Source organism: Loxodonta africana, chromosome 10, assembly GCF_030014295.1.
Source record: "Loxodonta africana isolate mLoxAfr1 chromosome 10, mLoxAfr1.hap2, whole genome shotgun sequence".
In the NCBI taxonomy this organism is placed as follows: domain Eukaryota; kingdom Metazoa; phylum Chordata; class Mammalia; order Proboscidea; family Elephantidae; genus Loxodonta; species Loxodonta africana.
In genome coordinates, this window is record NC_087351.1 from 7,886,746 (window position 1) to 7,903,049 (window position 16,304).

A 16,304-nucleotide genomic window follows, 5' to 3' on the forward strand; every position below is an offset into this window, starting at 1 on the left:
CAGTTTTGGAATGCCGACTGCCTTGGTGGCCATACAACATGCTCAGGTGAGTTGAGTCCCTCCCTTAGTCCTAGAGGATAAACAACGATTGGTCTTAGCAAGATTGGCAATCAGACCCCCTTCGCTAGTGATTGGTTTCAGTACAGGCACAGGCTTCAGATCTGGCGATGTAGTTCATTGTTTAAGAATGTGAATTCGGAGCCAGCTGCCTGGGTAAAAACCCTGGGTCCAGCATTTATCAGCTCTGCGAGCTTGGGAAGGTTCTTGAACTCTCTGTGCCTTAGCTGGCTTAACTGAAAAATGAGGATAATAATAGGACTTCATAAAAAATGCTAAGAAGCTTAAAGAAACGAATGGATATAAAGAACTCAGAGCAGTACATGGTGCTCATTAAGTGATCAATGAATGTTGCCATTGCTATTGCTATTATCTGTCCAATAAAATATAAATGGAAATTTGTGGGGAGATGCTTCTAGAAAGATTTTTGCCCTGTGATCCGAAGAGATGGACTAAGGAGGCATTGGCTCTCTTCTGGTTTCTGATGCTATTGTGTGACATTGTGTGAGGCTGTGATGATTAGAGGTGCTACAGCCATCTTGCCACCATGAGGAGAATGCCAAGAGAACTGCAAGGCCAACCAGGCTCTACTGAGCTGCACCGTATATCTGCATATGGAGTCATTTTTTTTTTTTTTTAATGAGATAACACATGTCTGAACTGTTTAAGCCACATTTTAGTATTTGCTTACTTGCAGCTAAAAGCACTCCTAAACAATGCTAGACCGCTAATCTAAAGTTGGCGGTTTGAGCTCACCCAGTGGTGCCGCAACAGAAAAGTCCTGGTGATCTGCTTCCATTAAGATTACAGCCAAGAAAACCCTTTGGAGCAATTTTAGTCTGTAATACATGGAGTTGCCATGATTCAGAATTGACTCAATGTCAACTAACAACAACAACAAAGCATCCGAAATGGCACAATAGTTTATATGGTATTTTACGTGGATTGCATAAATTGATACACATGAAGCACTTAGAATAATACTTGGTTCAGAATGAGTGCTCAGTGTTAATTATAATTATTATTTTTCCTGTGAGTATATATGTGAGTGTATGCATAGTTACATGTTTTATACACATTCCTAAAAAAGCAGCTGAGCCATGGAGTATGTGTATTTTATAACTTAATTTAAAAAAATTTAAAAAAGCAAACAAACATAAAAACAACAAAAGAGCAAAAAGTGCTGAGGAAAAATTATTTAATATTTACATATGTATACCAAGCTAAACGGGCATTCAGAACTGAAGGTTAAATAAAACCATCCTCTTACCCCCAAAATTTAATATATATACATATTAAAAATAAATATGTAATATGTTTCACCAGTTGTCCTCCAAAGAAGTTGTATTAAATTAAAAAGAGAGGGTCTGTGTTCACACACCATTGCCAGCATGTGTAAACAAACTTTTCTGATTTCTAGGTTAAAATTTGTATTGCTTTCTAATTTATAAATTTGTAAGTGAGGATAAGCATCTTTTCATATATTTTTAAATTAGTTGTGTTTCTTTTCCTGTGACCTGTGTATTCACAATTTCTGCCCTTCCCTTTACTGATTGTGAAGAACTTTGCACATATAAAGGAAACCCGTTCTGTCATGTGCTGCGAAGATCTTAGAAATTTCTCATTAAACATTTTTCCATGCAAATAGTCTCAATTTTGTAATCAAATCTATCAATTATAATTTTCTTGCTTAAAAGGAACTTCTTCACTCTAAGTTTAGGAAAAAAAGAAAAAGAAAAAACAGCACAAAAGTTATAGTATGTGTTCTTCTAGTACTTTCACGTTTTGTTTTAGCCATTTGACACATGGAGCCATCTGTATTTGTTAAAAAGATATAGCCTTATCCTTTTCCAGGTGGCTGGCCAGTTTTTCCAATACCATTTTATTGAACAATTCCTGTTTCTCTGTTGATTTTAACTTTACATTTATCATATACCAAATGTTATAAATAGATTTGGATCTATTAGTAGACTTGCTATCCTACTTTACTGACCTCTTTGTATATGATGTGTGCTACTATCACTGGGGCCCTGGTGGCACAGTGGTTAAGAGCTCGGCTGCTAACCAAAAGGTTGACTGTTTGAATCTACCAGCTCCTCCTCGGAAACCCTATGGGGTAGTTCTTCTCTGTCCTAGAAGGTCACTATGAGTCGGGATCAACTCAATGGCAACGAGTGTGTTTTTTTATTTATATAAGATACCACAACAGATGCTAGATGATGATGGGCCGTGTCTTTAGAGGTGTGGGACAGGGGGTAAGGGCTGTATGATCCCAGCACCAAAACTGGACCAAGGTAGCTTTGTCCTGGGTCACTTATGAATGTTGCTAACATAAAAAAAAAAATGCTTGAAATTTAAATTGAGGAGACTACTACCTTAATTCTTTAATTCTAAGCTATACATTTTTCACATTTAATGTTTTTGAAACTAAGGCACAAATTTTATAATCTGTGTGTGTATCTATAATGTAGTAGTGTTTTTTTTTTCCTTTGAAAAGCCCTTTAAAAAAAAAATTAAAAAAAGCCCATTACCGTGTAATAATTGATGGCATCTAAGAATTGAGAAAATAGTGTCATACATTATAACCATGTAGATGTCCCCCACCCCAGGAAAGCAGGGATGGCTCAGTGTATTTATAAATATGATTAATTACATCTGTTGTTTAAAGGATAAATATGTGTGAAATTTTTGAGAGATGCTGAAAATTGTAACATCAATTACTGATTTTTACAAAAAGTCAATGGTAGATTAACTAAAGAGTGGTATTTCATTAGCATAATAAAATATCTATCTCAAATTAATCACCACAGTCATTCTTAATAATAAGATATTAGAGATATTACATTAAAGTCAGGCTAAAGAAATTAATTCTGTCTGTCACTGCATGGATGAAATTTTTCTAAGAACTCTGGCCTAAGCATGTTGTTGTCGTTAGTTACCATCAAGCTGATCCTGACTCATGGCCATCCCAGGTGTGCAGAGCAGAGCTGCTCCACGGGGCTTTCAAGGCTGTGACCTTTTGGAAGCAGATCACCAAGCCTGTCTTCCGAAGCACCTCTGGGTGGGTTTGAACCACCGACCTTTCAGTTTGTAGTAGAATGCTTAATCATTTGTGCCACCCAGGGATTCCTTGAGCCGAAGTGTAGTTGAATTAAAAATAAAAAGATGTATAATTATTGCTTAAAAGGCGAACATGAATTATTGCTTTTGGATATATTCTTTCTCTTTCTGAATTAAATTTTAAAATAAATTCAATTTAAAAACTAGTAAATGCAAAAATCAATAACTCCTTCATAGACTTCTAATCCATAGTTGAAAATTAAAGTGCGAAAAATGTCGTTCATGGTGACATTAAAAATGATATTAAAAATCTAGGAAAAAATTAAGAATGAATAGGAATGAGCTGAAGAAAATCATAACACTCTGCTAAGGGATACAAAAGCAATTTCTAAAAAGTGGGGAATCACACTGCTTCCCTAGATAGAAGTCCTAAGCATGCTACTATACAAAGTTTCAAGGCACTCAGACCCCACAAATATGTGAATGGCTTCCCTTTTGAAATTCTGATGTCAGGGCTTAGAAACCTACTTTTCAAGTGATTGGTTATCATTTGCCTATGTTCCCCCATTTTTCTCTCTAAATGTTAACATTACGTTTTTGCTCCTGCTCTCTCCCTTTCTCTAGAGGAAGACAAGTCAAATTGTGCAACGTCTTCTCCAGTGTTGTGACCCACAGCAGATCTTGCACGTATCTTGCAGTCCAGTGTAGCGTGCTTAGGGTGGCTCTGGCACTCCATACAAGGGGTGATCTAGAAAGAACCCTTGTTGGCTGATGAGTCGTCAACATGGCAGCCTGGTACCCTCCACAGGTAAAGGCGCTGTACAGGCATTCGTTGCCCCTAGTACTGTGTAGCTGTCATTTTTTCTCTTTTGTCACTCATTATTTTCCACCGTCAAAGTGTCTGTGGGTTTCCACTCTTGTCTCTGCTTCTGACTGATGTCATCCCGTTGATCATGCTCCCTCTCCTCTTGGTGTTTTGCAGCTGTGTTCAAAAGGCAGGCTCAGTATTTCTCATCAGGGAGCTCTTCCCTTCCGTGTGGCAGAGAGACCAGGTGTAATACGCAGCTTTTATCAACTGCATCTAGCACTGGGCTGTTGCTTTGCTGCCAAAGAGTTGTGTCCATTTTTCTAGCTATTTGTGAACTGAAGGCTTTCTGGAAGCCTGGCCATTTGAAAAGGCTCAGTTCTGGGCAGCAGAAGTTCAACCACAGAACGGTTCTTGTAGATAAAGAACCAATGTTATTTTTAATGCAAATAGGATTAGTATGTCCATTGACACCTGGACTTATTTAAAAAAATTTTTTTAATATGAAAAATCTTAACAATACATGAGAAGGGCAGAGAAACTAACATTTTCTAGCACAAATTGTGTGCTAGGCATCATGATGGACACTTTGTGTGGAGTTTTCATTTAACATCCAAAAACCTCTCAGATGCAGGCGTCCGCCTTGCCAGCCTACAGTGAAGAAGCTGAGGTCTAGAGAAGCTTGTAACTTGCTCAAGAACATGGTAGCTTTCTGTGAGGTTTCCTCTGTTTAATTCCAAGACCTATGCTCTTTCCAAATACCTTTTAATTGATCTTCTTTGAAGCAATCTGAATATAACTGAAATGTTTACAAAATGAGGTACATGCTTAGTTAAACAATAAGATATTTGTCCATACAGTATTCCTGGAAGTCTTTCAATCTTATTTAAGGTATATTATTTTTATTTTTAGCAAAAACATACATACATATATTATTCCCTGCTAGGTCTCTGGCTTTCTTTTCAGAAAGATTTAAGAATTATGGAGAGGCAGGAATTATGACAGAAGTTCTCAAACCTGGCTCCACATAAGAACCACTTGGGAAGCTAAAAAAGAAGAAAATATAGATGCCCAATCCCCATCCTGGGCCAATTCGTCAGAATCTCTGTGGGTAAAGGCCAGTATGTGCATTGTAGGCACCCCAGGCCCTCTGAATGTGCAGCCTGAGTGAGATCCATTGGATTCCAGGGGGTATAGAAATCATCCCACTCCATCTTCCTCAATAAGGAGTCACGGAGGGTATGGAGAAAAGGGGAAAAGATTCATCATAAATTACAAAACTGACTGAGCAACGGTGAAAACTAATCTAGCACCATTGAATTTAACTACAAGAAGAGGAGCTTTCCGATTTGGGGTGAAGGTTATTATCATCCATCTTTCTTCCTCGTTTACATGAAGACAATAGTAATCTTGTGGGGCCTTGGGAGAAGATTTACAATCCATCAACATGGGAGATAAGATTCCACATCACTATAAATCCCCAAAGGCAGGGACCATCTTTAGGTTGCTCACCACTGAATTCCCAGAGCCCTACATAGCACCTGGAACAATATGGTGTTGTCAGTTGCCATCGAGTGGAGCTTCAACTCATGGCAACCTTATCTATAACAAACAAAAAGTTGCCTGGTCCTGCACCATCTTCATGATCATTGGCATGTTTGACTACATGGTTGCTGCTATTGTGTCAGTCCATCTCAATGAGGGCTTCCCTCATTTCATGGACCCTCTACCAAACATGCTGTCCTTTTCTAGTGGGGTACAAAAAACCAAACCAAACCCAGTGCCGTCCAGTCGATTCCGACTCATAGCAACCCTACAGGACAGAGTAGAACTGCCCCACAGAGTTTCCAAGGAGCGTCTGGCGCATTTGAACTGCTCACCCTTTGGTTAGCAGCTGTAGCACTTAACCACTACGCCAGCAGGGTTTCCTTCTAGTAGGGTAAGTCTCATTAAATATTTGTTGACTATATTAATGAGTCATTGCACAGATTCCGGAGTGGATAATGGTAGGGTCTTTAATCCTTGATTTAATTCTCCATTGATTTCTTCCTGAATTTGATAAGCATGCCCTCTGTGTACACGCGTGCTTTCTGTGTGGCTGTTTACGACATACCATACAAGAGAGACATAAGATCTGTTGTAATCACCAAGAAATTTATAATACTGTTGGATAGACAACTCAAATAAAATATTAGTAACCCATGCAAATAATTATTTTAAAGGGCACCTCGTTGGATCACGGATGCACTAAGTATTGTTGTTGCACATGAGGTTAGGGAAGGCTTTGCAGAGGTGCTGGGTCTCTCTGTGGGCAGAAAGGAGCAAGTCAGTCAAATGAAGGTGCACAGGAAGGAGATTCTGGAGGCATCAGTTCTGGGCTCTACAGGCCTTGCTATGAAGAGTTGCCGTTTTCCCCGGTCTAGGGAAGAGTACATGGGTTTGGAAAATGAGTACCAGCAGTCGGTTTTCCTGCTTTTGGTCATTTCTATTTTCATTGCCTATTGAAGAGTCTCTATTATTTCCTGCAGAGTCAAATTCCTTTTTATGTGCAGATTGCATTGCACATGAATCATGCTAACATGTGAACAGCTTCAGGTTACAGTTTTATTTGAAGTTTTTCTATGTAAAGAGTGATTCAGCCTTGATTTAAGAAAATTTCTCATTATCTTGCATTTTCCTTGGAAACTGATCTTCCTTCAATTATATTTTGCCAGGTGTATAGACACGTTTATCTGCTAAGAAGACAGAATTATTTTTATCACGCCCTTTCCTAGCCAAGGAGAGATGGGAGAAATAAGTACACATGGAGAGTAGGTCTACGAAGTGCTCTTAAATTCTCGGCACTACATACCCCAAGTATGAGGAGTAGCAGCCTCCTGTGTGTTGCAGTATTTCAGTCTTCTCATTGCTGCCATTGAGCCATGATTTGATTTAAGCCTAGATTTACTGCAGCTGGACTGAAAGCCCCTCAAAAATACTTCCACCCACTGATGGGGATCAGCCTTACGGGTATACATCTAATTCTGAGGCAAAGCAGAGAGAAAAATGATTCCCTCCTTAAAGAGATGATACACTGATGAGCCCACTATAGCACCTAACAGTCTTTGAATCTTCCTTTGGGTCTTGCTTTCTTTTGAGATGTGCTGGACAAGCAACACGTAATGTCATTAAGCCCTACTGGGTCACGGTGAGTGTCGCTGGAGCACAATCTACACTTGAGGCAGACCAAAGAATGCCCAGCAAGAAAATATGCTTATATAAGATCACAAAGTACTAAAAATTATCTCACTAGTTCATTTTATAATTGCATTTGCTACATAATACTCCCTGGAGAGGGGAGGAGGGTAAGGGATTTGAAGAAGGAGGGAGGCATGGGGTGGAGGTGGAGAGGGAGACTGGGGAATTCCAGAGACCAGCACAGACTTCAAAGTCTTAACCAAAACCACCTTAGTCCTGCTAATCTCATAATGTCCTTGAGCTCCTTCACAAACACCTGTAGTCCTCTGTAGAACTTTTCTTATCCCTTAATGCACTAGTCCCCTGTAAACTCGGAAAGCCACAGGAAGTGCAGGGTGAAAACAATGGATTTTGTATCCCTCTCTCCTCTTTCCATATGGCAGAAGATTTGTTCGCTGAATATTTACGGAGACTCTCCTGTGTGCAGTGCACAACATGAAATGAGCAGAAGACTGCAAGTATAATATTCCCTGACCACCAGTGGCTATCATTTCCAAGGGAAGGCAGGGCAGTACATGATGGGTGGCAATAAATGATTCAGAAAATAAGGTAATGAATATTAAAGTAGGATGAGATCACTGCCAACTTGGGAAATTAGGGAAGTATTCCTGGATGTAAAGGGCCATTCTTGAAGGGCATGTAGACTCTGACTATCTATGGTATGCTTAGGTAGGGAAAGGCACAGTGGTGTGAAGCACAAGGCAGTGAAGGGCATAGCTTGGCTGAAGGAAAGCTTCACACCAGACAGCAGCAGTGGACAACTCTGAAGACGGGAGGTTGAGGCCAGATTGTGGAGAGTAATGAAGCCCTCTTTGCTTACAGTGATATGGTCAAATCCCATAGTGGTCATGGGAGGAGCTCTGGTGGCATAGTAGTTAAGCACTCAGCTGCTAGTCAAAAGGTAAGCAGTTCTAACCTACCAGCTGCTCCACGGGAGAAAGATGTAGCAGTCTGCTCCTGTAAAGATTCACAGCCTGGAAAATCCTATTGGGCAGTTCAACTCTACCGTCTTGCATCACTATGAGTCAGACTTGACAGCAATGGGTTTGGTTGTGCTTTTTTTTGTTAAGAAGTGCATAATTGGAGGATATTTTAGGAAAATGATGACCTTGTTTGTGTGTGGTATTGTTTGGAGATGGGAAAAAGATGGGGCATTCAGTGCAGATTGGTAGATAAGAATAACGACCTTGTTATTTACACAGAACTTTATTTTATGATGCGCTTTTGTACCTATCTCATTTAATACAAGCTGGGGAACTGAGGCTCAGAGAATTTCACAACTTTCTCGGTTAAACCAGAACTCAAATACTGCTCTGGGATTCCTAACTGGGTTTCACGGATTTGTCCCAACTTATCACAGTCCCAACTGTCCTATAAGGGGCTCAGATACATGAACTGAGATGGCGACCACAGGAAGGAGGAAGGCTGGATGTAAAAGATTGTTAAGAAAGAACCCTCCGGTCTTGGCGAATGATCTACAGGAAGTAGCTTTGGGGACAAGAGGACAATCCAGGCTCCATCCAAGTCCTGACTTCCAGGGAGACTTTACTGATGACCCTTCCCTTTTCTGAATTCTGAGGGCACATTGTTCAAAGCACATAATATCTCAGTTTATTTCCTACCAGTACATTTTCTAATTATTTTTTGTTTGTAAGCCTTTTATCCTTACTAAAGATGGACTGTTACTTTGTTTATTTCCATTGTGTTCCCCAAACCAGACCGTGCAGAGCAAAGCCAAGCAGGGTTATGAGATGACACTGTGTCACGTGCTTGAGAGGGAACTTCTTTAGGGTCCAGTTTAGCAAAGTATTTGCACCTTGGAAGGGAGGGAAGTGTAGAGTAACGGCAGTGATTAATAGATACGCTAGTGAAACGTCGACACACGATTTTCCATATCTGAAAGGAACTGATGTTTGGATATTACTCTGTCAATATCTCAGAGTATCATTTCCTGGAGACACTGCCTGTGAAGACTAGCTTTTTGTTGTGGTTGTGATAGAGGGCTTGTGTTGTATGATATCTTATAGTCACTTACTCATTCCACAAACATTGATGGAGAACCTCTTATGAGACAGGTACTGTCTTCAGTGTTGGTAAGAAAACCTTTTAGAGGGATATGAATTAGCACTCGGAAACTCTAGCCCTTCATGTGGATGGAGGAGTGGGTTTCCTCGGAACCAGATACCAGGGCAAGAAATCCTAAACTGAAATAATGGGAGATATTCCTGTCCTAGGACTTAAAAAAAAAAAAAAAAATTTTTTTTTTTTTTTTAGGACTTAAAATCTAGAGGGTACAAATTGGCAGAGAAACATCAAAAAGGACACCAAATCCCGTAGTGGACATGGGCAGATTCTAAGATATAGTCACAGCCTAGCAGAGGTCCGAACTAGTAGAAGAAGATCTGAGAAAAAGCCAGGGCTGAAAATAGCGGCAGGTCACGGGAGGATCCTGGTGTTACCTAACCCTAGAACAACATACCTGATGTGCCAAGGTTCACAACTCAAGGGTGGGTTAACTCAAGTTTAAAGGCATTGACAGGCCACTCAGGAGTGGATTAGGAATCAGACAGACTAATTTCCACTGGTAGAAGCTCTTTGAGGACAGGTTTGGGTTTCTTTCATCTTTGCGTCCCCACTAATTAAAGTTTGGTAATTATTTGACGAACTAATGAATAAATGTAGGCTACAGTGAAGAAAATAAAAATGAACCTCCCCTCATATCATTGAAGTATAACTTTTTTTTCTGGAAACTAATAGTAAAGCCAGCAACAAGGAAATGGCACATAGACAATTACAAACCCACTCACCAGCCATCAGCAAACAGCAGGTGCAAACACCGACACTTCTAATCCATCAGTGAAGCAGGGTGACCAGTATTAACTTCAAGATGATTGTAATGTCAGCACATTTGAAGGTCATTTCACTGTTGCCAAGTGGGAAGGATGAGCTGAGTGAACTTGAGATGCAGCAGAATAAGAGAAATACCACCCTGGACTTATTTTTCCAGATGGTGTGGTACCGTATGGCCTTGTGACTTTGCTGAATTTATCCCTTTGAACCTCATTTTCCTAACCTGTAGAAAAACCAACCTGTTGCCGTGGAGTCAATTCCAACTCACAGTGACCCTAAAGGACAGAGTAGAACTGCCCCATAGGGTTTCCTAGGGGCACCTGGTAGATTTGAACTGCCGACCTTTTGGTTAGCAGCTGTAACTCTTAACCACTACGCCACCAGAGTTTCCTAACCTGTATCCTGGGAACTAAAATAACCATTCTGTCTATATTGCAATGTTGTCATGAAGATAAAATGAGTTAATAAATGTGAGTCTTGAAATTAAAGCTTCTTGTGCTGTAACCACTATATAAATGCATGGTACCTTGATCTATTGACTGAGGTATTAGCACCCAACTACTGAGCCTGGAAGGAGCCCTGGCGGTGGTTCGAAACCACCAGTTGTGGCTCTGTGGGAGAAATATGTGGCAGTTTGCTTTCACAGAGATTTACAGCCTCGGAAACCCTACGGGGTTACTATGAGTTGGAAGTAGCATTGGGACTGAACTTGGTGTCAGCTGTGCCCTTGAATTTGTGTGTGTATTTATATTGCGTATCACTATGTGCGAAGCAGGGTGTCTTCACATTTGAATTAAGAAAAGTCACTCAGCTCTAAGTTACTGCTTTGCCACAGTGGTTTCTAGGACAGAGGTGCTGCCATGCTTTTTGTATCACAAGCCCCTCCCCAGGTGATGATGGCAGCTTTATCGTGGGCTGGTATATGGACATGTTGGATGAGGTAGTAGAGCTTAGCAGTTACAGGGTAGGTCTTTAGGTTGTGACAAACCTGGGCTGTTCCTGAACACTGCACTTAACTTGTTTAAAGGCCTCAAGCATTTCACCTTAGGCTAGACAGTTAACCCAATACTGGATGCTGCTTCCCAGGATTCCTGGGAGGATAAAACATAAAGAGCCTGTGAGTGTCAGTCATTGTGATCTGTGGTGGTATTGGTGCTGAGAAGAGGGCACCGGGCCAATCATCCAGCTACCGGTCTTGATTTTATCCCTCAGGATGTAAGCAGTTAGGTTGACAAGAAACACTTTCAGCCCAGCCTGTAATTTCTCAGGTAACATTTCTTCAGCTAAGGTGCTGAGCTGCCTTGAAGGAAGTTTTGAGAGCGCTCTTTCATTCCGGGAACTCCTACAGGAGACATTTCGTAGCTGTAGCTGTATCTTTGAAAAGCTGTAGGCATTTGGCTTCTCAGACGGAAGTGAACTGCCATCTGTTGGTCCTGTTGGCATTTGCACAAGAAAGAGTTGTAACTCTTCCTTTTGATGACTTATGGCTGGTGCCTTTTTTTTTCCTTCTATTTTTGGGAAGGTCTCTGAGGGAAGCCCCTTCCTGTATAGGCCACCTTGATTGGTGCTGGATGGTTGTTCTCCGGTCAGCTGATAATGTCCCAATGGCTTTTGCAGTTCAACGTTGAATGACTCAGTGACATCTGTGTCAGGCATTTATTTTTAGGATGCTTTGCCCCACAGATACATTTCTGAGATGTGTCTCTTCCATCTGTCTATCTGGCTCTGTGCTTCTGTTTAAGTGACACATAAAGCCCTGTACCCAGTCCTTTATGTCTAAACCCTTCCATAGCCTTTCTCCTCCTCACTCCATTAAAACAGCCACACGGAGCTATGGGAATGACATTTTACACACATTGTGAAATGGGTTCCGTATGGCTGTGGCTTTAATATTATAAAGATCTGCCAAAATAGACCGGTAGAAAGGATATGTGTATATATATGTATGCATATATACACGCACGTATACAGATAGATATACATTTAAATACACATATTCATCACAAATACACAAGTGGATGTATTTTACATATCATATTTTGTACTCTCAATATAATAGTAATGTGTTTAAAAAGGCACATAAAATATATATACATATACATTCATACAGAAGTAATAATGGGGACGTGTATTATGCATACATATGTTTTCTACCATTAGGTAAGCTTACGTTCTTCTTTAGATTTTCTGTTGGGTTTTCTGGGCCCCAGTTGCCCAGGGCACGAGCATGTTGGTGAGCAGAAAGGGATCGCTGGGCCACCGCCCGTGTTGCCGCCTCAGTGACGGCTGTCGGTGCTGAGTTCTTTGCTTGCCATCAGGCATGTTCAGCGTGAATTATGATCGTGGGAAACCCCACTTAAGGGAACTTTAAAGATTCAAACTGTGTGGATTCAGTTTCATCTGCAATTAACCAGGCTGGCTTAAGACTGGGTGTGTTCCTATTTTTTTTCCTCTTTCTTTTTTTTTCATGTATATGCTTTGTCACTAAACTATCGATGTATTAAATACTGAAATGCATGTGGACAGACACATTTGCGCACACACAAAATACTCAATAGCACTGAGTTCGCTCCCCATGTCTTATCAGGCATTTCATCTGTCAGCCCAAAGAATAAAGACCTTCGGTGAATACAATTCCAATCATGTAATCCTGTTAGTCTGAACTGAGCTTCGATAGCACTTGATGGACCCCGGAAGAACTAGCTTACTGCATGAAAACAAATAACACTATTCTGTTTTTATCTACACTTGGGTACTTGTTGACATACTATTAAATTGTTTTAATAGGGCCTACTTCAAAAGGTATATATCTTGGTAGTTAAAAGCCACTTTATATCCAAAATATTGCTCTCATAGGAAAATTGTAATTACAACGTTCAGACTACATAGCCAAACTATGTTGCCTTGTCTTGTCTTTGGAAAATCCATATGCAGCTAAAATCATATCTGTCATTGAATCAGCAGGAATGAGGGGGAAAAAAAAAAAAAACCATCACCCGAGGATTTAGAGGAATATGGAGGGTGTAGGTTACGGCACAATTAATCACAGTTCTGGTTGATTATTTTTGGTCACAGCCGCAATCTGGGAGAAATCTAAATGCCAACCTTTTTCAGCCTCTGAAAATCCTTTTCCTTCATGAAATTTGTTTACCACAGCTTTCTCTCAGAGAAGATGGTTGGCATGATGCATTTTTCAGCTAGTGCATACTTTGGCAAAGGGGACATGTTTACCTAGTGAATGCATAAATCCTGTCCTAGGCACAGAAGCAGTCATTTGCTTTTGCTCACATCCTGAAGTTTGACTCCCTGGCTGCTTTTGTCATCGTATCCTACAAAGCCAATGCATGGTCCTAAGTATGAATATGGATCAGTATACAGTCAGCCCACGGGACTTAGAGTGAAATACAGTGACTCAGAATCACACAGCACACATTTCCAGCTTAGCTCTGACCACTTTCTTCTTTTCTACTCTACAAAATCCTGAAAATACCATCGGGAGCTTTTCTTTTTCCCCTAAATGATTCAACTCATGTTCCTTCTTCAGAAGTATCTTTTCCTTATTTTAAAATAGAAATACTTATAAATATGTTGGGTCAGTTCTCACATCTAGGTGGGCACTATGACCTTGAACATCATTCTTCACCCTGCCTGGCATACAACCTACACCCATTCTGCCAGCAGCTGGGAGCCAATTCCCAAGTAAGTTAATCTATGTAAAGAGCAGCCTGGGGAAGCAGGCTGGAGAGTGGGCTGGCCAGGACCAGCTGCGGAGGGCTTTATGTCTCCAGAAGCAGAGGGGCAATAAAAATGAGGGAAACCCTCAGTGAGGTGGATTGACACAATAGCCACAACAACGGTCTCAAATGCACCAAGATCAGAAGATGGGGCAGCGTTCCGTTCTGTGATACGTAAGGTCACCATGGGGCAGCGTTCCGTTCCGTGATACGTAAGGTCACCATGGGGCAACGTTCCGTTATACGTAAGGTCACCACGATTTGGCGTCGACTCCATGGCAACTAACAAAAACAAGATGTCTGATAAAATACACATGGCAACATATGTTTACACTGGTGCTCTCAGAGATGGAGAGTGTTCCCTCGAGTTGGTGATTGGTGCAGGGATTACAGCAACAGTCAAAGAGTAAATGAGATGAGGAAGAAGAAGGGGAACGGGAAGGTGCTCCTTATCTACACCTTAATGCTCATGACCTACAACCTGACTGTTTCCTTAAACATGTTCCCAGTAAGGGACTAAAGCATCACATATTTTGGGCAAGTTTTCTTTTCCCTTCTTCTTTGGATTATCAAAGCTGCCAGCAATGAAACAAATTTGGAACCCAATCAGTTCGCAGATACAATCCCAGTGGCCACACGCTTACTTCACTGTGGACAATCTGATATCAACATCTACAAGAGAGCAGATGCTATTTGTTGTCTTGGAAACAGATGTGTTTGCCCTCCTAGACACACAGATCAGCATGTTCCATCCTAGAGAAATGTCCAATATGCTAATTTTAGTCCCTGACCTAACGTAAGTTTCGTTTGGTCCGTGAGGCTAAATTAGGCCTCCAAAAGAAAACACCTCCAGTTGATGGAGCAGGACAGGTTTACCAGTCCACTCCAGTCATTTCCATGACCCACGAGTACCAACTACTGAATGTGCAAAAAAAGTCCTCCTTACTGTAAGTAAGAAGAAAGCTAGAATTAATTCAGTCAAAGTGTATAGTTGGAAAAAAAAACATGTAGTCGAAGCAATCCAATTTAGTCATAATTAAACAGGTTTAAGTAAATGAATATGGCATTATCCATGACACAATGACTTAATGCTGACTGTGTGACTGTGTATGCACTTAACATCTGCATGCTATTTTTACTCATTTATCAACCCGTACGTTGAGTGCCCACAATCAGCCAGAAACTGATGCATTTTTTAAAAGTACATAATATTTGAAGGACTAAATATTAAGTAGGGAAATAAACCATGGTGCAAATATTATGAACTTTTAGTTTTTTTAAAACTATTTCACAGAAAATAAAAAAGAACGTCTGGAACAAGGCTGAGTGGTCTAGGCAAGGGGGGATTAACTGGCTGTCCTCAAAGGCATGCCTTAAGACCTTGCTACTCCAAGTGTGTATTCACAGACCTGCAGCATCAGCATCCCCGGGAGTCGGGTAAGAATGCAGCCTCAGGTTTCACCTTAGACACTGAACCAGAATCTGCATTTTACTAAGACTTCTAGGTGCTTATCAAGTACATTTAAGTTTGAGAAGCATGCTGTACCGTGCCACACACTGTGGCTGGATTATATAATTGCAGTTTACAGCTAAGCCTTGCCCCTTCCTCTTTCAAACCTGTATCAGAAGCTTTGTGCAGGAACTGAGAGGCTGCACTGTGCAAGAAAGACACAGTTTCCTCTATTTGCCAGACCTTCCAATGCCATGAAAATGCAGGCCCTGGATACGTTTTGTAGCCGTGATAGCCAAGTACATTTGCAGTAATTATCTCAAAATATGTTCTCCCTCAGAGAAGCAGAGGGCACATCTGCAAAGCAACAGGTTTAAGCCTCTGAACTTAGTGCACGCGGTGTATCCATCACAAACTGTCTCGTCAACACGAATGTGGTGACCTCAGAAAAAGACACCTCAGGTATATGACATGAGAGACTTAACCAACTCAAACCTCCTTGTCCTCGTGCACCTGGTGAATCCTTCCTGGTAGTTGGACCATGGGGTAATACGTGAAGGTTTGAGGTAAATATGGTATTTCTTGCCTAGAAGACTCAACATAGGAGAGTGGGGAAGAATGGTGACTCTAGACCCAGCCCAACTGGGCCCCAGTCTTGGCTCTACCACTTAGTAGCTGTGTATATTTTCACTACAATAAAAAATAAATAAACTTTCTGTTGTCTTAGAGCAACTCCTGAAAACCTGCCTGGGGGCATGCTGTGTCTGTCTTTACCTCTATCTTGGTCTCTCCCTCTCTTTGCCATTTCCAGAATGGGTTTCATAATTCCTGCCTACCCATTTAAACTATCCATGACACCATGAGTTTCCTCATAGATGGGAAAATAATGGCAAGCAGGCTTATAAGATTGTTGTGAGGGTTCTAGGCCTGGCACATAATAAGTGGTTATTGAATACAAACTAGGAGTCCCTGGGTGATGCAAATGGTTAAGCACTGGGCTACTATCCAAAAGGTTGGCAGTTCAAACCCACCTAAAGGCACCTCAGAAGTAAGGCCTGACAATCTGCTTCCAAAAGGTCACAGCCTTGAAAACCCTATGGAACAGTTCTAC

General features: G+C 41.0%; 1 protein-coding gene across 1 annotated transcript in view; it reads right to left on the bottom strand.

Moving 5' to 3' along the window:
- Nucleotides 1-16,304, bottom strand: part of SEMA6D (semaphorin 6D) — a 751,241-nt gene that overhangs the window by 144,720 nt on the left and 590,217 nt on the right. The window lies entirely within an intron of this gene.